Below are 23,328 nucleotides of genomic sequence, written 5' to 3'. Positions count from 1 at the left end.
CCAGAGGGCCTGGGCAGGCAAGTCAGCTCTAGGACCCGGGAGAACCCAGAAGAAAGGCCGTGACCTTGACTGACTCCAGCTGCATTCTTCCCCTCCCCCCTCCCTTCTGCCCCCACTCTGGGGGAATTCCAGCAGGAAATTTTGGCCAAGGAGTCAAGGGAGTTCTCTCTTGGGCTTCTGGAGGAGAACCTGATCCCTCTTATACCATTGTTCTCCCCAGTCTGCCTTCCCTCGCCTCTCAAATGCTCCATGGGACTCACAGGGTTCAAGGTCATCACTTCCCTGGGGAGGGCCTTGTGGTCCAAGATGATGGCAAAGGAGGTGGCCAGGCTTGGGTCCTCTTCGGGCACATTTTCCCTGTCTAGAAAATGAGCTTTGGGTTGCAAGAGCTCCAAGATGTCCTATGTTTTTTTATGGACTCCACGCCTTAGCAATGTGGCCTTGGGCAAGTCTCCAAAGCAGAGCCCCTGCAGGCTCATCTGTAAAATGGGTACACTGCCAGAGGCAGCCTGTTCGCCAGACTGGGATTTTCACCCCAACACACCCCTTGCTGCTGGTATCTGGGCTCCCCCCGTGTAAGTGGCTCAGGGCACTTGGTTAACCTTGAGTTCAGACCTTGGTGACTGGCGAGGCTGGCTTCGGGCTCCAGCTTTTCACCAATGACTAACTGCCTGACAAGCAGCTTAATATCTCTGCCCTTCAGTCTCCTGATCTGTGAAAAGTAACCCAACAGAGTCTCACCTCCTAGGATTGCTGGGACACCATACCTGCACGCTTATGCCACGTGCCACGCGGCCGCTCAATGTTAACCGTCACTCTACGGTTGGCCGCGGGGCCCAGGGGTCAAGGCAGCCCCCCTGGCCTGGAGTGAGTCACCATCTCAGAAGCAGAGCCAGTATCCCATTTGATGGCAAACCAGTTCTCGCGGCTCCGGGAGCGACACCCAGGCTCAGCCATGAGCACAGGATGCTCTTGACCCCCAATCTCTCTTCCTGCATGTGCCCTTGGATCATTTTCAGAGAAACCCAGGACCCATGGGCCCAAAGCTGCTGCGAGGGTGTGATTAATCTCCGGAGTGGACCGACAGGACAGGCCTCCGTCCCTCCACGGTCTGCCCCTTCCCCCGGTCTGCCACCGCTGGGCTCACAGAAGCCAGGCTTTGGGGGGGGGGGGGCGGGGGCGGGGCAGGTGTCAGCTGGGGCTTTGCTAGTTCAGAGAAAATGCCAGTCCAGCTGGGGGGGTGTGGGGGTGTGCTTTCCAGGGTTACGCACCCCCCCCCAACAACCAAGCTACCAGGCTTCCCCAGGCCCAATTCAAGGAGAAAGGCGGTCTTGACCTTGGTTGGTCCAAGGGTGTGTGTGCCTTCGGGAAGTCACGCTTCAGGTCTTTAGGCGTGTTTGCATCTGGAGCACCGTGATACACCCTAAATTCCTGCCACCCGACCCCCGTTCTTCCGATGGGATTCTTTCTCGCCATGCCATGCGCGAGGCTCTAGGTATCTGTGGTCTTTATAGCCCTAATTAATAGTAATAAAAGGGGCGCCTGGATGGCTCAGTCAGTTGAACGTCCGATTTCAGCTCAGGTCATGATCTCATGGTTTGTAGGTTCGAGCCCCACATCCGGCTCTGTGCTGACAGCTCAGAGCCTGGAGCCTGCTTCGGATTCTGTGTCTCCCTCTCTCTCTGCTCCTCCCCTGCTCATGTGCTCATGCTGTCTCTATCTCTCTCTCAAAAATAAATAAAACATTAAAAAATAGTAATAAAACACTGAGTGAGCGTCACTGTGCACTGTACCAAGAGCTACTGAGTTGTCTCTTTAAGTCCTTTAGCCCAGCCCGGCGAGTGGCCCTGGCTGCTTAATCCATCCCTATCTGACAGCTGGGCAAACTGAGGTTCAGAGGGTAACGTGTCCAAGGGCGCACACAGCCAGATTGAAACCCAAAGCTACCAGACAAGGAGGTTCAGCTCTTAACTTCACCCCTGGGCATCTTCCACTCCCCTGCCGGGGCCGAGTCCCCTGAGGGCGGGGATCGCTTCTGGTTCAGCCCAGGCTTCCTCCAGGCCCAGAAGGAACGCAGTTCAAGGCGAGGAAGACAGACAGAAGGAGGGAGAGAAAACTCGCGGAGCAGACAGGCGTCTGTCAGAAGCCCTTCAACTCTCAGCCCCACCCCCCCAGGCAGGGGAGACCGCAGGTGCTGGAGAGTTTTGACATCACACCCCAACCCCCTCCCCCGGGGCTGGGCAAGACCCAAGGGTGTAAACTACAGAATGTAGAGGCGGTAATAGGGAGCCGCAGATGGCCTGGGAGCCGGGAATGACGCAATGCGGAGGGGCGGAGGGACACTGTTTATACCACGTAATCGGGTGCTGGAGACAAGAGCCCAGTCCATCGAGAGCTGAGCTGACGCGGCGACGCACGAGGGAAGGCGGGACAGATGCCGGTGGCAGCCCGCCTTCCCAGTCCGAGCGACCGCTACCTATTTGGTCAACCCTCACGGCAGGACCTGGCCCCAGCCATACACCGACCAGCCTTGGGGGGGTGGGGGGGCTTGCAGGAAGGGGGAGTCAGAGGGGAGGCCTAGACAGATTTGGGAAAATGGGGCCCTTTCATCTGCCTTCTGAGGCAGAGAAGCGGAGCTGTGAAGGCGAGGCGACGCCCCAAAGGCCACAGCTTGGGGCGCTAGGATCAGAGCCGCTCTGCTGGAGCTCACAGTCTGGGGTGCAGGGACTGGGGCGCGCAGGAGGGGACAGCGCGCAGGTACTGAGGTGTAGAGGCTGGGCCTCCCAGCTGGGGCGCAGGGACTGGGGCGCACTGGCTAGAGAGCTTCAGGAGGGCGCAGGCTGGGTGCAAGGGCTGGGCGCGCACCAGCTAGAGCGCTCCAGTTGGGGCGCGCAGGAGGGGACGCAGGGACTGGGGTGTAGAGGCTGGGCCCAGGGGCCCCAGGGCTCCCTCCAGCTGGAGCGCAGGGACTGGGGCGCACCGGGTAGAGCGCTCCAGCTGGGGCGCGCAGGCGAGGGCGCACGGGCCGGGGCGCGCCAACCAGGGGCGCCCCCTCGGCCAGGCTGCCCCGCGGCGGACGGCGGACGAAGGCTCCGCTCGGAGAAGCCGTGTGCGCGGCGGCCGTGTAACCTGATGTTTTTCTGCCCGGCCCCCAGAGGACTGTTTCCATTACCCAGACAGCGCCGAGCGCCGCAGCCTTTTCTGTCTCCCCGCCCGGCTCCCCGGCCGCCGCGCGCCGCTCCCCGCCTCGCAGCCCCTCCGGGCCGGCCGCGCCGCGGCACTTTGTGCAAATGTAACCTTTCCGCAGGCCCCGCCTCCGCCAGGAAGCCGCGCGCCCGGTTGCCAGGAACGCGGGGCGGCGCGCTCGGAGCTGGAAGGCGGCCCGTTAATCAGCGGCGGCTGACAATCAGACAGCGCCGGCGGCCGGCCGGCCTCGGCCCCTCTGCCTCCCGGCGCCTGTGCGCCCGCTCGCTGCGCGCTCGTTCTTTGTTCCCCGCAGCTCGCCCGCTCGTCCCTGCGAGGGGGTTCGCCACTCCATCACGCCCCCTTCACGCCGGGGCTCGCGTCTTCCCCGCTTCTACCTCTCTTCCCGGGCCTGTGTTCCCCGAGCTCTCCCCCTCCCTCCAGATCGCCTCATTCTTGCTTCCTTTCCTTCTGGAAAACAGAGAGTACGGGAAAAGGGGTCCATTCACACCGTTCCCCGCCAGCCAGTTGAGCGGATCTTCGGCTCCCCAGTGTTCCCCTAGGTAACATCTTCCCCACCGCCTCCCTCGGATCTCAGGCGCCTTCCCTCCGCCCTGACCGAGAGATCTTAAGCTGAGCTTTATGGGTGACCTTGGGGTGGAGGGGTCCAAAAAAGCCCTAAAGTTACACGTTCCGCTTAGGGGGCACTGTTGGGGGAGAGACCCAAAGGTTTCATGAGTTTTTCAAAGAAGTCGGTGATTCAGAAGGATTAAAAATCACAGCCCTTAGGGGCGCCTGGGGGGGCTCAGTCGGTTAGGCGGCCGACTTTGGCTCAAGTCATGATCTCGCGGTGCGTGTGTTCGAGCCCCGCGTCAGGCTCTGTGCTGACAGCTCAGAGCCTGGAGCCTAGTTTGGATTCTGTATCTCCCTCTCTCTGACCCTCCCCTGCTCACGTTGTCTCTCTCTCTCTCTCAGAAATAAATAAAACATTAAAACAAATTTTAAAAATTTTTAAAAATCACAGCCCTAGAGATGCTGCCCATGCATCTTATTAATTAGTCTGTTTGACAAAGATTTATGGAGACCTACTGTGTGCCAAGTGCATGCGAGACCCGGAGACACAGTTCCGGAGACGCAGCCATGAACTCTAGCGGAAGATTCTCACACTGGGCAAACTATAAATAAACGTCAGTCATTACAGGCACTTCCGGGCTGGGAAGGAACAGGGGAGGTTGGGCGGGAATGGCAGGTGAGCCCAACGCGGGCTGGGACAAGGGTGTATCTGAGGACTTCACAGGTCCCGTGGCACCCATTCAGCCTGCACCCCAGCCTCCCCAGCCCCGCTGCACACGACACACCAGCAAGGGCCTTCCCCGTTCTGTTCCCACAATGACCATCAACAGTGCTCAGGGCACATCTGGGGGAGAGGGTTGTGCCCTGGCTGTGGCCCACACGGTGCTCTCTCTCCAGTGCTCTCTCTGGGGCAGTGGCGCTCAAGGAGAGGCTGGCCCAGAGGTGACTGCGTTAGCGGACACAGGCTGGAAATGTGTCTGTTTGTTTTGTACTGAGGACATTAACTGGCACTTACCGAGCAACTGCTGTGCGGCAAGCACTGTGCTGGGCATTTTAGATGCACCCTCTTTCATGATTTATTTGTCGCTGCAACAAGTGTGTTTTGAGCCCCTCCTCTTACCAGACACCAGCTAGATGCTGGAGATAAACCACTGGGGAGCCTCCTTGCCCTTGTGGAGATCATGGTCGGCTGCAGAAAAGAGACGACAGACACATTTTTTTTTAATTAAAAAAAATTTTTTTATAGTTTATTTTTGAGACAGAGAGAGACAGAGCATGAGTGGGCCAGGGGCAGAAAGAGAGAGGGAGATGCAGAATCTGAAGCAGGCTCCAGGCTCTGAGCTGTCAGCACAGAGCCCGACGCGGGGCTCGAACTTATAAACCGCAAGATCATGACCTTGGCCGAAGTCGGCCGCCTAACCGACTGAGCCCCCCAGGCGCCCCGACAGACATACAAATTAATGAGCATCGTCAGAGCCTGCAGCATGAGCTGGGATGAAAAAAACAAGGCAATGAGACACAGCACGCAGTGGGCAAGGCAGGAGGTGGGGCGCTGGCTCCTTTGGGTGGAGGCAGTCAAGGAGGGCATCCCTGAAGAGGGGGCATTCAAGCTGAGATATAAAGGGTCAGAGCACTTCTCCTGAAAAGCCAGACAGAGGAAGAGCCTGTGAAAAGGCTCTACTGGGGCGCCTGGGTGGCTCATTCGGTTAAGTAACCGACTTCAGCTCAGGTCATGATCTCATGGTTCGTGGGTTTGAGCCCCACGTCGGGCTCTGTGCTGACAGCTAGCTCAGAGCCTGGAGCCTGCTTCAGATTCTGTGTCCCCCTCCCTCTCTGCATTAAAAAAATTAAAAAGAAAAGGCTCTACCATTCTCACAACTACCACGTGAGGTTGGCACCGCTATAGTGCCCATTTTACAGACTAGGAGACTGAGGCTCAGAAAAGTAAAATTCCTTCTTGCCTGGGGTCACCCCACTGGGACTGGGCAGAGCAGGCTCTGGAACCCAGGCGTTTGCTACATACCCTTCTCCCTATCCCCTCCTGACTCCCCCCTTCCTGAGGACCGTAAGTTGCTTCACGGGGACAGCCATATATGGAAGTGTGCAATGGAAATGCTCTAGTCTGGACCAGAGCCCTGAGTTCCAATCCTGTGTCTGCCTCTCCCAAGCAGGGTGGCCTTGGATGGTTCACCCACCGTCTCTGAGCCTCAGTTTGCCCCTCTGTGTAAGGAGGATCAGTGAGGTCAAGGACGCAGAGTTTTAGCCAAGGTTCCAATCCCAGAATGCACTCAATGTGATCTTAGCCATCGACAGATTAAATGAAGTGTTGCTATCGGAGTGGCTTTTATAACTTGGCAAAGATTTCTGGTTGCTGCCAGGCACACACAAGAGTGGCAGTGAGGGGCTGCCGCACTCTTCTGCTGGAGCATACACGGCGACACTGCCGGAAGCCCCCTCCTGGCTCCCCCGGCCCCCTGCACCCCGCATTTGTGTGTGTCTCAGCACGCAGCCGTGGTGAGCGCCGTCTGCAAGTTTACCCTTCAAGGCGTAGCAAGGCGGTCCTGCTCCCTGAGCCCCTGTCCTCAGCAAGTGTCCCCAGCCTCCTCTGTGCTCCTGGGCTGGGCTACAGGAGGGACGAAGGGCACGAGACGTCTCAGGATGGGCAGCCAAATGCTGATCCCGGGAGGAAGAGGAAAGTCAGCGTGGGTGGTTAATTTCCAGTACGGGCTTGGAGTCAGGCCGACCTCAGGTCTGCCGTCCGGACTCTAACCTCTAGTCTGTAAAATGGGAATGATAATAATGGTACCTGCTTTGTGGTGGATCGCGTGCTAAAGACCTTAGGCAGTTCCTGGCCCCAGCGGTCCAAAGTCCCTCCCTTCTGAACGTGGCCGCCCAGGTTTCCGGAGATGCCGGCCGCTGGTTGGCTTAGAACAGAACTCCTGAACCAAACCACTGGTAAGGAGCTGCTTACAGAAAACAAAGCCCCCCCTGGAGCTGGGGTAGCCCCAGAAGGGGGATGCCACATACTGGGGAGGGTAGGGGGATGAGGGAGAGCGGGCAGGAGCCTGATCTCCCTCTCTCTCTCTCTCTCTCTGTACCAAACTCATAGCATGAGGGGCTGGTCCACCTCTCCTTAATGTCCACAGCATCCAGGACAGGGCTCGGCATGGAGTGGGAGCTTTGTGAGGGCTTGTTACATAAAAGCTGAATGGTGTGCATTTCAGAGAGTCATGAGAGCAGCCATCAGTTAAATAAACAAACATTCAGATGAGGGTTTTTCAGAATATCTGGAGTCGCTAGGGGGTTGGGGGTGGGCTGAATAATCTCCCCTAAAAGTCACCCAGGTCCTAATGCCTGGAACTTGTGAATGTTCTCTTCCGAGGCGCAAGGGACATCAAATGTGTGATTAAATTAAGGGTCTCAGAGAGGGGAAGATTAGCCTGGCTTGTCCCCAACGGGCCCTGAATGCAATCACTGAGTCCTTGGAAGAGGAAGCAGAGGGAGATTTGACACAGGAGAGGAGAAGGGGATGTGAGGGCAGGCAGAGGCTGGAGTGATGTGGCCACAAGCGAAGGGGAGCCGGCAGCCGGCAGAAGTGGGAAGTGGCGAGGGATGGATTCTCCCCTAGAGCCTCCAGAAGGAACTGCCCCACCAACACCTTGATTTTGACCCCGCTCCCACCTCCAGACCCCGCTTGGGCCGTGGCCTTCAGAACTGTGAGATATTAGGGGCACCTGGGTGGCTCAGTCAGTCAAGTGTCTGGCTCCTGGTTTCAGCTCAGGTCATGAACTCACGGTTCATGGGTTCGAGCCCCGCGTCAGGCTCAGAGCCTGGGAGCCTGCTTCTGATTCTGTGTCTCCCTCTCTCTCTCTGTCTCTGCCCCTCCCCGCTCATGCTCTGTCTCTCTGTGTCTCAAAAATAAATATTAAAAAAATTTTTTGTAAGTTTAAGATGCAGATGACCGGGTTCTACCCACAAACTGCCTCTCCAGGACACACTGGACACAGGACCAGAGACTGCATTGTATTTTATTTAATTTTTAATTTTTTTTTTTTTATTTCTAGGAGAGAGAGAGAGACAGCGTGAGCAGGGAAGGGTCAGAGAGAGAGGGAGATACAGACTCTGAAATAGCCTCCAGGCTCTGAGCTGGCAGTCAGCACAGAGCCCGACGCGGGGCTCAAACCCACAAACCGCGAGATCATGACCTAAGCAAAAGCCGGACGCTTAACCGACTAAGCCACCCAGGCGCCCCCAGAGATTGCATTTTAAGCAAGTTCTTTCTCCTCCCGCCTCTGCCCCGCGTGACGGCAGCACAGTGGAAGGGTGAGAAGCTTCCGCATTAGAGCAGAAAGGTGAGCCAGGCTTCACCTACACAGGAGAACACTGGTGACACTGAACTTTGGCTCATGGCAGCCTCTTTGGGGCCCCGAGTCCTGTGCAACTCACTGGTTCTGTGTCCACCCTGTGGCCCCAGGGCCTTGCATGTGCTGTTCCTGGCCTGGAAAAGCCTGGGACCCACCCCCACGCCCCCTTCTCCCACTTCTGGTACCTCTTCACGCATCTGTGGTGCTCCCCCAGCAGCCCGCAGTGTTCATTCTAACCTCCCCAGGCTGTGAGCCCCCCCAGGGCAGGCCCGGGCCTATCTTGACAGCCAGGCGTCCCCCCCGGGTCACACACCGGGGGCCCAGGAAACACGTGCCAACAAGGTCGCCGAGCTTCTAGCAGGGCGACAGGGGCAGGGCTGTCCGTCCCTTCTCCCTGTCCCCTCCTGCAGAGCAGGAATGCAGGCACCCGCCTGGGCGGCCCCCCAGCAGGGAGAGAGAGGAGGAACTCACGAGAGTGGACCCCATAGCAGCCTGGTTCTTTGGGGCTGGAAGGGACAGGTGTGGGGAAGGGCGGTGTGAGGGGAGCCAGCTCGACCTTGCTTTTGGGACACCTCCTTCTCGCCTGTCCTGGCCTCTAACCAGCCTGCTGACTGTCCGTGACCGCTGGCCTTTCCTGCCCTGGTCCTCCATCCCTTTGGCCTCCAGGACAGAGCGCAGGAGCAGCCTCCCCCCCCCCCCCCCCCCCCCCCCCCCCCCCCCGCCGCCATATGCTGCTGGAAGGCCTGATGTCCAAGTGTTTCCTTTTAGCCCTAATATCTTTTGTGGGGATGCGGACCCCCCAGTTCAGAGCAGGGTCTGCTGCTCTCCGCCGCTGGCCCGGCCTGGTACCCCAACTTGCTGAACTTGCCCGGCCCCGAGGACTCATGGGTCTTCCCCCACTCTGCTCCCAGGCATAAAGCAACCTTGCAGATGGGGGCTGCGGTTTCCCAGCCCGGCCCAGGGTAGGCTGATGGCAAACTGGTCAAGTCCAGCCCTTCTTTCCACCAACCCAGGCCCAACTGCCACCGCTGGCTACTTCTGCGTCACTCCCCTCCTTCCACACCCTCGATGGCTCCCCATTGCCTCCGGCTGTGGTTTCCAAACCACCCGTTTTATTTTTTATTTTTATTTTTTTTAATATTTTTATTTATTTCTAGGAAAGAGAGAGAGAGAGACAGCGTGAGCGAGAGAGGGTCAGAGAGAGAGGGAGACACAGACTCCGAAACAGGCTCCAGGCTCTGAGCTGGCAGTCAGCACAGAGCCCGACGCGGGGCTCGAACCCATGAACCGCGAGATCATGACCTAAGCGAAAGTCGGACGCTTAACCAACTAAGCCACCCAGGCGCCCCTCCAAACCACCCGTTTTAGCAGAGACTCTTCTCCTGCACCCGTGATGATAAAAGGGTTGAACGCTGAGCAGTTAGGTTGAGGCAGGAGTGAGGGGCAAGGCTGGCCCGGCCGCACCCTCCCCTCTTCTCCCCTCTGAAGCACAACACCGCTGGCAAACCATTAGCCAAAAGATAAGAAAGGTATGAAGGTGGCCCACCCGGCAGCTCCCACCCCTCCTTGGTTCCCACCCATTCCTTGGCAGGCCTCCTGGGCCAAGGGTCATGGTTATAGGAAACCTCCCGGGAGGAGGCTGCACTTATGAGCCCAGCAGGGTCCCTACCTCCCTACAGAGGCACCTGCGCATGTCGCATCGATCACCACTCCAAGCCATGCTGGCCCCTGGGATACACGAGACAGAAGCGCCTACTTTCAGAGAGCAGGAAGCTTCTAGGAGGGGCCTGGCCCCCAAGAAGCAAGTACAGGGATAAGATGGTTGCAAGGGACAGTAAGTGCCACAAAACCAAAGAAGGATGGACCAGGGGACATTAGTAGACCGGGTGGTAGGCCAGGGACCCTCTGGGAAGGTGACTGTTAAGCTGAGACCTGAATGCACTACACCAAGATCAGAGAATCTCAGAAGAGGGAACAGCACATGCAAAGGCCCTGGGGCTCTGTATTCTCCAAGGCAGGAATGGAAGAATACAGAAAAGCATCCCATCAAGTCCCTCCACAGGAAGACAGGTACATGGATGTTCGGAACAGCTTCCTCAGAGTCTGGGACCCGAAGCGACTCGGACAGCCGTGGACAGAAGGGACAAACAATGAAATGAACTGAGCAGTGAAAAAACGGACAACTTGTAATGAAGGCTAGGATCTCTGAAATATCAGGTTCTGGAACGGAAGCCAAGCCCAAAGAAGCACGCACTCCTAGTGCGTTTGTGTAGAAAGGCCAAAGTGTCTACGGTCATGGAGGTCAGACCAAGGTTCAGGCTGGGGAGGGGGCGCGAGAGAACTCTCTGGAGCGCCAGAATGTTCCATAGCTTGTTCAAGGCGGCGGTCACGTGGTGACACAAATGTAAGACCACTGTGGAGCCGTACACTAAAACTAGAGCATTTCATCCCGTGAAAAGTACACCTCAAGAAAGTACTGGCAATAAGATAAAACACAGTTCGCCCAGCCCACCTCCTCCGAATCCGGAGGCCCCCCCCCCCGCCCCCGCAAGCCTTGTCTGAGGTCAGATCCAGGGCAGACAACACGAGCTCCCGTACTGGAAACACAATCCGGGTCCCACCTCTCCATCATCTACGTGAGCGTGTGGGCTCCGTCCTGTCTCTCCCCACCCCCCCTTCCAGCTCCTTCTCCTCCCTCCTGGGGCCTGAAGCCTGGAGAGGGTCCAAGGGTGGGGACGGGGTGGACCCGGAGACCCGCCATCCGGAATGTCGGGCTGGGGAAGGGCCGGCTCCTCCCGGAGCTGCTACGCTGTAACCCGAGCCTCCGGTTAAGCGGATTTCTCCCGGGGCAGGACCCCCTCCGGCTCTGGAATGCAGCCTGGGGTGTGGGGGCGGGGCCGGGAAGGGGTAACAAAGGGTGAAGCCGCTTTGAAATTCTGCTTCCTGCCCTCCCTCTCTCCCCACCCCCACCCCCCAGGCCCAGCACTGAACAAACACGCCGGCTCCGCCCGGCCTGCCTTTGTTGGGAGTGGAGGGGGGTCGGTCCCAAGCTGCCCCTGAAGCTTAGGCCGCGGCCAGGGCAGCCCCCAGAGCCGCCTGCCTCCTGACCCCCCCACCCGGCACCCATCCTCTGGGCCGTCCTGCGCCCGCTGGCCATCGCCCGACGCTCCCCTCCGGGCCCCCCGTGGGGCCAGAGCCGGAGACCGGGTCGCTTCCGCAACCTGATGGGCACCCTAATGTCGGGCCCACCCGTCAGGGCCCTGGGGCTGGGAGGCATCAGGGGCCTCCTGCAGCGGGTGAGGCTGCCCGGTGAGGCCCAGACTGAGGTCATGGGGGGCCATTACTGCCGCCCCGGGGGGCACCTGCCACCTGTCCACACGCACCTCCCCTTGCGCACCCCGCGGAGGCCGGCTTGCCTCCCTCCGGAGCCAGGATGCTGCCTCAGGCCCGGACAGGCTGGGCCGCGGGCTGTGAACCGGCCCCGGAGTGGGGTTTGTTCAGTTTCAGTAAGAAGAGCTACCTTCTTCCGGGGCTTTCCCGCAGCTCCCAGAGTGCACTGGGGCCGGACCGAGGCTGTGGCCTCTGCGCAAGGGCGGGGGTCCTCTCTGCAGATTTACCCCGGGGCCGCTCCATCTCCCAAGAAAACCGGGGAGCATGGGGGCATTAGTGATCTCGGGGCCCTCGGGCTGAGGGGGGCAGGGAGGTAAGACCTCTCTGGGAGAGGACAGGCCCTTTGGGGAGGAGCCAGCCACACAGAGCGGTGACCTGCAGCACACACAGTGACCCGCGTCCATGATGACACACAGGCACCCATGTGCCACTCGACGTGCCTCCCACGGAGCTCCCAGGCCCACAGTTGAAGCCCCCCTCCACCCCCAGTGTCCTCTGGAAAGCCCAGCCCTGTGGTGGCTCCGGCCACTTTCCCAGGAGACACCCTGCCCCACCCACCACCCCACCTCCTCCTCTCTCCTCCGTGTTCCAGACTGTTCCTGAGGACCTACCTCCTTCCAACCCCCTCCTCCCTCCCTTCTTGCCCCCCCAGAGCTGATCCCCTCCCTCACCCCCCCCATTCCCATCTGTCCCCAGTCCTAGCACACAAGACCCAAGACCCACCCCCCAAGTCCAGGGACAAGACCACCAGATGGCCTCTGGAACCTCTCCATCCACGGGGCCTGCTGCCCTTGGACAGGACCTCCGCCTCCCATGCGCGCACCCGCTACACCCCTCGCTCCCTTCTCAGCCTGCACTTGAGGCCTCTCCTCATCCAACAGTTTACCAGCACTGTCCTGCCGAGGGTCAGGGTCAGGGGCTGGGGCAGCAGGGCAGCCAGCCCGTTGAAGGAAATCCCCAACCTAGTCTCTCAGTGAGAGGAAAGCAAGGGTGGGGTTGGCTCTGATGGCGGCACCCGGACAGCAGGGAACGTTACAGAGGCTGAGCTGGGACAGGGTGGGGCCCAGAGGCTGCGGGGCGCTCTGCAGGGCACAGGACCCTCCAGATGTGGGGCGGGCACAGATCTGCGGGGGGCCTCTGCGGCCTCACCTTCTGCAGGCGGCGTGGCGCGTTTCACCTGGCTGAGTTGGAGATCTCCTCTGTGCTCCGCTGGACCCTGCACTGACCACTCTGGGCTGTCCCTGTCTCCACAGCTGTCCTCACACCAGCCGGAACTCCAGGGTCCTGCTCACTGACAGGCACAGGGAGGCGAGTGAATGAATGAATGAATGAATGAATGAAGAGCCTTTCCACCAACCTCTCATTATAGGTTTCCCTGTTCTTGCAGGTCATGCCCGCCCCCCGGGGAGGAATTTCCTCCTCCCCAACCTTGTGCTGGTCATTAACTCAATGCCTGGACTTGCCTGGTTAATGAATAATTAAGCTGGACAGGGGCTGACCTCAGGCTGACCTTGAGCCTCCCCGCAGGTCATGCCCCCAGTCTGGATATGTGACCGATTCTGAGCCACCCTTCTCCTCCTCCCTCCCGGTGTGTTCTGAATCCCGGGGAAGTAAGTGCCAGGTGCAGGGAGGTCGTGGCCCCGCCCCCGGAGTGCCCCCTGAGGCCACGCCCTCCCAGGGGACTCCTTTGCCTCCACCCTCTCTGCCACAGCCCAGAAGGGCCGATCTGAGGAGAGGCACATGGCCCTCCAGATGGCCTTTATCACCAATGCACTGAGCCCCCTGGGGTCCAGCTGTCCCCCGGCCCCCTCCACTGGGCCTCGGACTCCCCACCAGTCAAGCAAGGAGGATGGGTTCAGCACGACCACAACTCATTCCGTGATGCTGTGGACACACGTGGGTGTCATGACAGATCCAGAGGGGACCTCAGAGACCACTTTGCTGTGTCCAGGGACGGTGTGAAGCCACGCAGCAAGTTGGGGCAGGGCTGGGGGGTGGGTACAAGCCTTTTGACTATTGACTCCCTCCCTATTGAGCCTTGTCCGGGATTTGATTCTATACATCCATTCATTCATTCACTCAGCAGACATGTTGGGCGGGGCTCAGCATGAGGGACTAAGGTCTCACCCTCGGGGATGCCCAAGGTCATCCCAGGCAGCAACGATCGGATCCAGAGCAATTCATGCTAAGGGGCAGGGTTGCAGAGCAGAGCATCCCCATCCCCTCCCTGAGAGGTGAGAGGGCATGCTGGCTCCGGCATCACCTTTGCTGAGGCCCGGAGGAAACGTCGAAAAGAGGGAGGTGTGGAGACCCTGTCAGGAGGAACAGCATTGGCAAAGCCTCTGCAGAGAGAATGGCCCCCTGGGAAAACACAGGAAGTTCGGTTTGGTTGGTTTTATCAAGATCAACCTGAGCTACCACCGGTAGGCGTTTGAAATTAACCCAAAGACAATGAGAAGCAAAGGGGCTTGAAGCTGGGGCGGGCATGCTCAGAGTGTAATCTGGAAAGCTCGCTCTGGCTGTGCTGCATGGAGAAGGGTTTTAACAGAGCAGAGCAGGGGACAACTATGGGAGTCACCCCAGGCAGGAGGTGATGGGGTCCGGAGCCATGACAGGGGCTGGGAGAGAAGTCCATAGATTTAGGAATTATTAGGAAGTAGGGGCGTCTGGGTGGCTCAGTCTGTTGAGTGTCCGACTTCCGGCTCAGGTCATGATTTCACGGTTCCTCTGTTCAAGCCCTGCCGTGGACTCTGCCATCAGCACAGAACTCACTTCTGAACCTCTGTCCCCGCCTCTCTCTGCCCCTCCCCCACTCGCACTCTTTCTCTCTCAAATATCCATACATGTTAAAAAAAAAAAAAAAAGAAAAAAGAATTATTAGGAAGTAGAATCACCAGACTTGGTGACTGGCCTCCACTTAGGGTCAAGATGGAGTAACTGAGGCCAGATTTACTAACCCACTTGAAACAACCAAACAATTCAGAAGAAAGATATGTCAACCAGTGGTTTTAAAGAAGGAACCATCTAAGAGGATGAGAGAACAGCGTGTGGTGCTTGCGCAGGGATGGGAATAGTGCCTGTTCCCATCAGCCAGATTGGGAAACTCACCCCTGTTGAGTTGCTTCAGAGGTGGGGAAGAATTAGTCTCACACTGAGCATTGATAAAACTCACCTAGCAAATCATAAAGCAAAACCCAAACCAGATCGATTGGTTCCCCAGTAATTTACTGCTTTCCAGAACAAAACTCAAGAAGATTTATAAGAATACAAAAATATCCAAAATTCACAATGTCTGGTATCCAACAGAAAATTCCCAGACGTTTGGGCACCTGGGTGGCCCGACTTCAGCTCAGGTCATGATCTCATGGTTTGTGGGTTCAAGTCCCACATCGGGCTCTGTGCTGACAGCCTGGGGCCTGAAGCCTGCTTTGGATTCTGTGTCTCCCTCTCTCTCTCTGTCAAAATAAATAAACATTAAAAAAAAAAGAAAGAAAGAAAAAAGAAAATGACCAGACACCTTCTCCGAGAAAACACTAACTGCAAACGATGCTGGTGCTGTGGGTGGGCCTGGGGGGCCCGGAGGCCCTGAAATGGGAGGCCTGCAGCTTCCGCAGAGGCTTCGGCAGCAGCACGTGGGACCAGAGTCTTGGCCATGGTTGGGGCTGGACCAAGGCCATGGGACTCACAGAGGCAAGACCAAGGACAAGGGGTGGATCTCCATCATGGAGCTGGGCCAACTGGTCAACATCATGAAGATCAAGTCCCTGGAAGAGATCTGTCTCTTCTCTCTGCCCATCAAGGAATCTGAGATCATTGACTTTTTCCTGGAGACGTCTCAGGGAATGATGAGGTTGAAGTTTTGAAAATTGTGCCTGTGCAAAAACAGACCCAGGCCAGCCACAGGACCAGCTTCTTTGTTGCCATTGGAGATTACAATGGACATGTAGGTCTTCGTGTTAAGTTCTCCAAGGAGGTAGCCACTGCCTTCCTGGAGGCCATCACCCTGGACAGGCTTTCCACCAACTCATGGGGCAGGGCTACTGGGGGAACAAGATTGGCAAGGCCCACTCTGTCCCTTGCTAGGTGACCGGACACTGTGACTCTGGGTGTGTGTGACTCATCCCCTACACCAGAGCACTGGCGCTATCTCAGCCACCATGCCGAAGATACTCATGATGCTCGGTATTGACGACTGCTCCCTCTCCCTCAGCCAGGGGCTGTACTGCCTGGGCAGCTTCACCAAGGCCACTTTTGATGCCATTCCCAAGATCTACAGCTACTGTACCCCTGACCCCTGGAAAGAGACTGTGTTCACCAAGTCTTCCTATCAGGAATTCACTGACCATCTTGTGAAGACCCACAGCAGAGTCTCTGTGCAGAGGACCCAGGCTCCGGCTGTGGCCACCGCGTGGTTTTACACAAGAAAAATAAAGTTAATTAAAGCCTATTGAAAGAAAGAAAGAAGGAAAGAAAGGAAGGCAGGCAGGCAGGAAGGAAGGAAGGAAGGGCGGAGGGAGGGAGGGAGGAAGGAAAGAAAGGAAGGAAGGAAGGAAGGAAGGAAGGAAGGAAGGAAGGAAGGAAGGAAGGAAGAAAGAGGGGGCGCCTGGGTGGCTTAGTCGGTTAAGCGTCCGACTTTCGCTTAGGTCATGATCTCACGGTTCGTGGGTTCGAGCCCCGCGTCGGGCTCTGTGCTGACTGCCAGCTCAGAGCCTGGAGCCTGTTTCAGTCTGTGACTCCCTCTCTCTCTGACCCTCCCCTGCTCACGCTCTCTCTCTCTCTAGAAATAAATAAAAAAAACCTTAAAAAAAAATTAAAAAAAAAAAAAGAAAGAGGAAAGTTACCAGACACACAAAGAAGCAAGAAAAAATGATCAGCAAAGAATAGAATAATCAAGCGATTGAAACTGACCCGGCACTGACACAGATGTTAGAGTTAGCAGAGAAGGATTCTAAAACAGTTTTATTCTATATTTTCAAAATGTTAAGTGGAGACATTAAGATATAAAAAAGATCCAAATTGAACTTAGAAGATTTGAAACATACAATGTCTAGATGAAAGATACACTGAATGGGATTAATGGCAGATTAGACAAAACAGAAGAGAAGATTAGGGAGTCAGGCGCCTGGATGGCTCAGTCGGTTGAACTTCCGACTTCAGCTCAGGTCATGATCTCTAGGTTCATGAGTTCAAGCCCCGCATCAGGCTGACTGCTGTCAGCACAGAGCCTCGTTCAGATCCTCAGTCCCCCTCTCTTTCTGCCCTTCCCCTGCTGTCTCTCTCTCAAAAATAAACATTTGAAAAAAAGGGGTAGTGAGATTGAAAGCATATCAGGAAAAAAACTATCCAAAATGAAACAAAGAGGCAAAGCCAGAGGAGCCTGGTGGGATGGGGGTGGGGGGTATGGGACCCGTGGAGAGGGCACGGGAAATCCGAAGGGTGTGGGGTTCAGGGGGAGCGGTCTGGAGGAGAGCTTGGTCTCAAGTGGCAATGACGTCACTAAGAGGTGAAGGCTGGCGAGGCTGGCCTGGGTTCCTCTGGGTCCTGGGCTGTCCCATGATATTGTACAGAAAGTGATACACATGAGGGGTCCTGGGGAGTAGCACAGGGGTTTCTGGAAGAGGGAGGGGCAAGCGTAAGTTACTTCTTGGGAGAGAGGGGGCTCGCTGGGCAGGAAGTGGGGTGGAGACGGAGAGGAGGGAGTTTTCAGCTTCAAAGGTGCAACCACGCAAGCCGTGACCAGGTCGGGGCGGAGGGTGGGGGGCCCACAGGGCAGGGTCAACTGACCCCTGGCGATGCCAGCGAGGAGGAAAGGAAAGGCCAGCAAGTTGGCCTGGGGGTCCTCATGGTGCCCTGGACGGATACCCTGAGCGGGGACAGGAGGCCCCTGGGAGGCCGAAAAGTCTTCCGGGGATGAATAGCTGGGGTGAGTAGTGACCCCAGGGACAGGGGTGCAGGAGCCACAAGGGCGTGAGCGAGCTGCGGGGGGGGGGGGGGATCCTGGACTTAGGTGAGGGATCGCAGTGAGAGAGGGCTGGCCCTGGTTTCCTGCACACGGGTTCCATTAATGCCACCGGGCGGGGGGGGGGCAGCTTGAGGAAGGTGATTTGCGCATCTTGCCTTGTAGGCGGCTCTGGTTGCCCAGGAGGAGAGCCCCAGCCCAGCCCCAGCCCAGCCCCAGCCCAGGCCTTGAAGCCGGGGCTGCAGGGTGGAGAGAAAACCCAGAGGAGCCAGACCCCCCACAGCCTGGCCACTGGAGCCCCGTGGCTTGAGCGGAAGCTGGGGTGGGTGCAGGTGCAAGGCGGCGGCGTGGTGGCGGCTGGCCCTCGAAAGATCAGAAGCTCCAGAGAGCCTCCCCGGGCAGGGGGCCCTGTGTGTGTGGGAGCCCTCAGTCTGCCCATCGAGTCCACCTGCTGTTTCCTACCCCCCCCAAGCCCTGGAGGCCTTTTCCTGGACCCCAGCTGGGCGGTCCTGGCCAGCTTCTGCCTCCCTCTTCAGCATCCTCTAGCAGGCAAGCCGCAGCCAAGCCCTGCCCTGTTCTCTCATATCAAAAGCACCCACCTCCCCACTGCGGTGTGCTGTGCTCCCTAGGGAGTGTGGGATCGCACACACCCGGGGCCCCCACGTGTGTGCTTGGAATGTGCGTGGAGGCAAACGCAGACACAGGCACAAATGTAAGCAGCCTCAGAAACTTGGACGCGGTGGGGAGCACCTACCTGCGCCCACGTGCATGTGTGCAGAGGGACTGCACATTCACACGCCAGCACGGAGGGAGTGAAACCACAAAGGTGGGTGTGTATAACATGCACGTGCATCCCTGTGTACACCACAGATTGCGCACCCACAACGCACACGTATATCAGATGTACAGGCACACACACCCAGTCCATGGACATTCATGCAACGCCACGCATCCACAGAGATCTCCGTTCCACATGCTCACGAGCACTCACAGAGGTTCACCCATGCACACAGATGGGCACCGAAAACCAGGTGCAAACAGACGCCCACGGGCACATGCGAGAAGCACGTACAAATATGTGCAAAGACACACATATACACAAGTGCATGCAGGCATATGGGCAGGTGCGTGGTTATTCACGCATAATATGGAGTTGCTCACACTCATGCATCGCAAGGATACACACATGCCCCGTACACCAGGTACAGATACTTACACGTGCAAAGATGTACTTGAGAATATATATGCGTCCCCATCACTTCCTGCGTATGAACATCTTACTGAAGACGCTCACACACATTCCCAGAGGGATACACAGGTACATATTTGCACTTGCATGCTATACTGAAAGCCTCAAGAGGGCAGAGCGGTCCTCTGACTCACAGCTGTGGTCCCTGATGCCCAGCACAGGGCCTGGTGCACAGGGGTTTGCTAGGTGGAACATCGGGGAACAGCCTTGGCAAAGGCTCAGAGGCAGGAGACTTCTGAGGACTGGCCAGGAATCTCGTGGGACTGGGTGAGGATGGGATGGGCCTGGGTGGCCAAGGCTCCCAGTGGCCGACTGGGGAAGGGGTGTTCAGGGCCAGGTCACTCCTGGACTTCACCTTCCTCCCCCTGCCCCCAATCCTCTCCTTCCCCACTCACGCTCTCTGGCTCACCCCCACACTGTGTTGATAGCAGGTGCAGCCAGATGTTGGCAGAGGGGCAAAATACAGGGCAGGAGGGAGAGGGGCCTTGAGGCCAGGTAGGCAGGTCTTGTTTCAAATCTTGGCTCTATCTTAGTCCTGGGGACCTGGCCAGGGTGCTGTTTTCTTATGCGGCTGGTAGGCTTTGATGTTTAGGCGTCATTGTTTATCCTCTCTGGGCGCTCCCTCTACATTGAGCAAATCTATAGTCCCAGGAATCTGAGACCCTGCAAGTTGGGCTCTGCAGGCCTGGGGAAGCCGGCCCCAGGGCCCTGTCCAGTCCACACGAACTTGGACTCCCTCTGGACCCACAAGCAGGTCACAGGGTGGAGGACTCAATTCCCCTGGGAGCTCACAGAAGCACATCCTAGTTGATCCGCTACGTGAATCTTTACAAAGCAAACCCACTTGTATAACCAGCATCCAAATTAAAAAAAAAAAAAAAAAAAAAAAAATATTCCATTCCCTAGAAGCTAGGGAGAGTCTTTTTTTCCTAATTTTTTTTAAGTTTGTGGTTTTTGTTTTTTTTAATTTTTTTTTTTTTTTTTTTTTTTTCCAGAGAGAGAGAGACAGCCAGAGCAGGGGAGGGTCAGAGAGAGAGGGAGACACAGAATTTGAAGCAGGCTCCAGGCTCTGAGCTAGCTGTCAGCACAGAGCCCGACATGGATCTCACGAACTGTGAGATCATGACCTGAGCCGAAGTCGGACGCTGAACCGACTGAGCCACCCAGGCGTCCCATCCTAATATTTCTTTAATTTTAGGTTTCTTTTTTTAAATTTTTTTTAACGTTTATTTATTTTTGAGAGACAGAGAGACAGAGCGTGAGCAGGGGAGGGAGAGGAGTGGAGAGAGAGGGAGAGACACAGAATCCGAAGCAGGCTCCAGGCTCTGAGCCATCAGTACAGAGCCCGACACGGGGCTCGAACTCACGACGTTCAAACTCACAGAGCTTGAACTCACGAACCGTGAGATCATGACCTGAGCCGAAGTCGGACGCTTAACCCACTGAGCCACCCAGGCGCCCCAAGGGAGGGTCAGTTTTTACGGAACAAAGAGCAGCCCCAGTCCCCACAGGCCAGCGCGTCCCTCTGTAGCTTTGCCTTCCCGGGTAGCCAGCCTGGGGACACTCAGCTCAGGACTCCTCTACCCCGGGGCCACTGCACCCTCATTTCCTCACATTAGCTTGTGTCCCAGCAAACCACATGGGTGAGAGGCAGGAACAGCTAGTCAGTCCCCGACCTGTGGCCCTGCCTCTCCTCTGCATCAGGCCAGGGCTCCTGCGGCCACCCATGGGGCCACCATCTACTCTGTCAGGGGAGAGACCTTGCTCCAGATCTTGAGCACTGCCCCTGGAGCCCCATTTTGGGAGCCAGGAAGGCTGGGGGGAAAGGGCGCAGAGCCCTTGAGTTTCTATGCCGACCCACCCCTTTGACTGAGCCGCTTGTGGACACGTCCCAAGGTCCCACGGCTTTAAGGAAAGACTCGAACTCAGGGCCGACCCACTCCAAACCCCTTAGCCCCTTCAGCAGTGGAGATCATTAGCATTATTTTACAGATGAGGAAACTGAGGCTCAGAGAGACCAAGAACAGAACCGGGACTCCCACGCAGGAGTTTTGAACCCCAGGCTTCCAGTTGTGGGGCTGAACTTGACCCTGGCATTCCCCGGCTCAAAGCCCTTCCGTGCTCCCCATTCACTGGGGACAAACCTCCTTCATAGGTCCGAGCCCTCCATGGCCTGACGCTGCCAACCGCACCCTCCTCCCCTGCCCAAGCACACTGGTCTTTGCCAGACTGATGACCAAGTGACTTCCGAACTCGCAGCTGTCATGATTGGCTCAATACTCACGTCTTGCCCCAGGAGGGGACGGACAGGGGCTGTCTTCTTCAGCTGCCCCCACTGTGCCCCGAACTCTTCCTGGCACACAGTAGGTGCTCAATGGAGGGATGAATGAGGCTGTGGCAGGCTGGCAGGCAGGGGAGGGACAGCAGAGGGAAGGCGGGCGAGCACAAAGCAAGCTTGGGTTCACAAGGTCCAACCCCTCTTTGGAGAAGGTCTGGGGTCGGGGCGAGAACTTGGCCAAGATCACAAGCTGGTGAGTGGAGGGTCAGGATTAAAACTCAGATCCTCCCCCACCTCCCAGCCTAGTTCTGGGTCAGAAGACCCTTCCCTCCTCACCCCCCTTCCCTTCTCTCTCGCCTCTCTTTCCCTCCTCCCTAGAGGATGGAGGGCCAAACTGCCCTAAGATAGGGGGTTGGGGTCCCTGACCTGATGCTCCTTCCTCCCTGACCACACCCCTAGCCCAGGCTCTGGGATGTCAGCACCCTACTGAGAAGACCCCGCCTCCCTGGGGTCTCCCCTCTGAGAGCTGGCTTTGTAGAGTCCTGGGGCCACTAGTTCACTGTGTGGCTGTAGATGAGGCGTTCTCCTCTCCCTGTACTCACTTTTCCATCTACAAAATGGGGACATGACACATCCCCTAGATGCGTTGAAGTAAACCCCCAGCACGCTGCGACCAACGCATCCACTTCTCATGGGCCCTCTCACTGTATCCTCTCGCTAAGCAAGCCGTGGGAATTACCCTGGTCTCCAGATGAGGAAACTGAGGCTCAGGGAGGTCACGCACCTCCCCAGGCAGCAGGGCCCCACAGCCCATCTTCCAGGAGCGGCACCGGCTCCCACCCAGTGCACCTGCCGCCCTCTCTCCGCGGGAGCCACCCTGCCCCGCCCCCAGCGTCCGGCCTTCCTCGCGGCCAGCTCACCGGCTCCCCCGAAGCGGGGCCCGCGGGCGGGGTGGCCGAGTGTGGGGGGGCGCCTGCCCCCGCGCCAGCCGACGTGGGTCGATACCGCGGCGGGATGAATGGGAGAGGAGAGCTGGGCGGCGAGGAGGGAGGGGGGAGGGGGAGGGCGACCGGGGGAGGGGGCAGAGGCGGAGGGGCAGGGCCGCCCCCCGCCCGGCGGGCCCGGCCCGGGTGTGCAGCCGTCAGCGCCGAGCGCGGCCCCGCGGCCCCGCCGAGGGATCGATAACTAATTTCACCGCAGCAGCCGCCCCGGTTTTTTCCCGATAATTGTGCGCCGGCAGCTGCGAGCGAGGCCCCCAGCCCGGCGCGCGGCCCCCGCCCGCGCCCGATCAATTGACACCGCCACCGGGCGGCAGGAAAACTCATTTTTCTCTCCCTCTCCGGCTCCCGGTGGGCGCGGGCTAAGCTCCGCCTCGGGCCGGGGGCTGGGAGGAGCGGGGCGGGGGGCGCTCGGGGAGGGCCCAGGGAGGGCGGGGGGCCGACCTGGGTTTTGGAACGAGGCTTCCAGGGAATCCGAGGAAGCTCGAGGGGAGGGCGTGGGGGTGCCTCAGTTTCTCCACTTTACGCCTAGGGGCGGGGCCGTAGGCCTCGGCTCAGGGCTGGCCCCGCCCCCTTCGGGTTTTCCAGAACTGGCGGGCGAAGCCGCCCCTGGCTGCTGAGAGGAAGGGCTGAGCGCGCAGGCGCCGGGCGTCTGGACGCTGGGGTTCGAATCCAGTCTTCAGCACTTAGCGCCGTGACCTTGGACTCGTTCTTCGCTTTGCGCTCTTCCTCTCCGAGCCTCAGTTTCCCGGTCTTGCCACAGGGGCCCGAGATCAGAGGCAGTGAGGCGGTGCCCAAGTCGGTGCGCCGTAAGGCTCTCAGCGAGCGAGTGGGGAGGCAATCACCGGTTACTAAACGCCTACTGTGCGCCAGGCCCGTTGTAGGCGTTGGGGACTGACAAAACTCCCTGCCCTTGTGTTCTCGTGAGGAGATGGGCGATAGATACAACGCATAAGCGAAGTAAACTGTAAAGATGGGAACCGCGGTGGAGAAAAATAGAGCAAGGCGAGTGGGATCCGGGCTGGGAGAGAGGGAGAGGCCCCTCCGTAAAGCTCTGTGCTGCCTGCGCGGCTCTCAACCTGCTCAAGGTCGCGGGAAACCTGCAGACTTGGCATTCTCTAAGGAGGGTGGTCAGGAGGCGGGAGAGAAAGAGGAGGGAGAAGGAGCGGAGGAGTCAAAGAGGGGGTCGAGTGAGAAGCCATAGTGGAGACAGGAAGGGGTCCAGAGAGAAAGGGGGTGCAGACGGAGGAAGAAGGGAGCACAGAGGTCTGACGGCGAAGCAGCCCTGGAAGGTCAGGGACGGAAGGGACTCAGGTAGCTGCCCTGCCCAGGCT

The 23,328-nt window shown here is 58.1% G+C and overlaps 1 pseudogene; it reads left to right on the top strand.

Moving 5' to 3' along the window:
* The first annotated feature begins 10,415 nt into the window (after positions 1 to 10,415).
* On the top strand, positions 10,416 to 22,892 carry LOC120230119 (annotated as a pseudogene).
* Positions 22,893 to 23,328: the final 436 nt, after the last annotated feature.

Source organism: Hyaena hyaena, unplaced genomic scaffold (genome assembly GCF_003009895.1).
Source record: "Hyaena hyaena isolate Hyena2069 unplaced genomic scaffold, ASM300989v1 scaffold_38, whole genome shotgun sequence".
Lineage (NCBI taxonomy): Eukaryota > Metazoa > Chordata > Mammalia > Carnivora > Hyaenidae > Hyaena > Hyaena hyaena.
The sequence above is the reverse complement of the archived record's forward strand: the minus strand, read 5'-3'. Positions and strand labels throughout refer to the sequence as shown.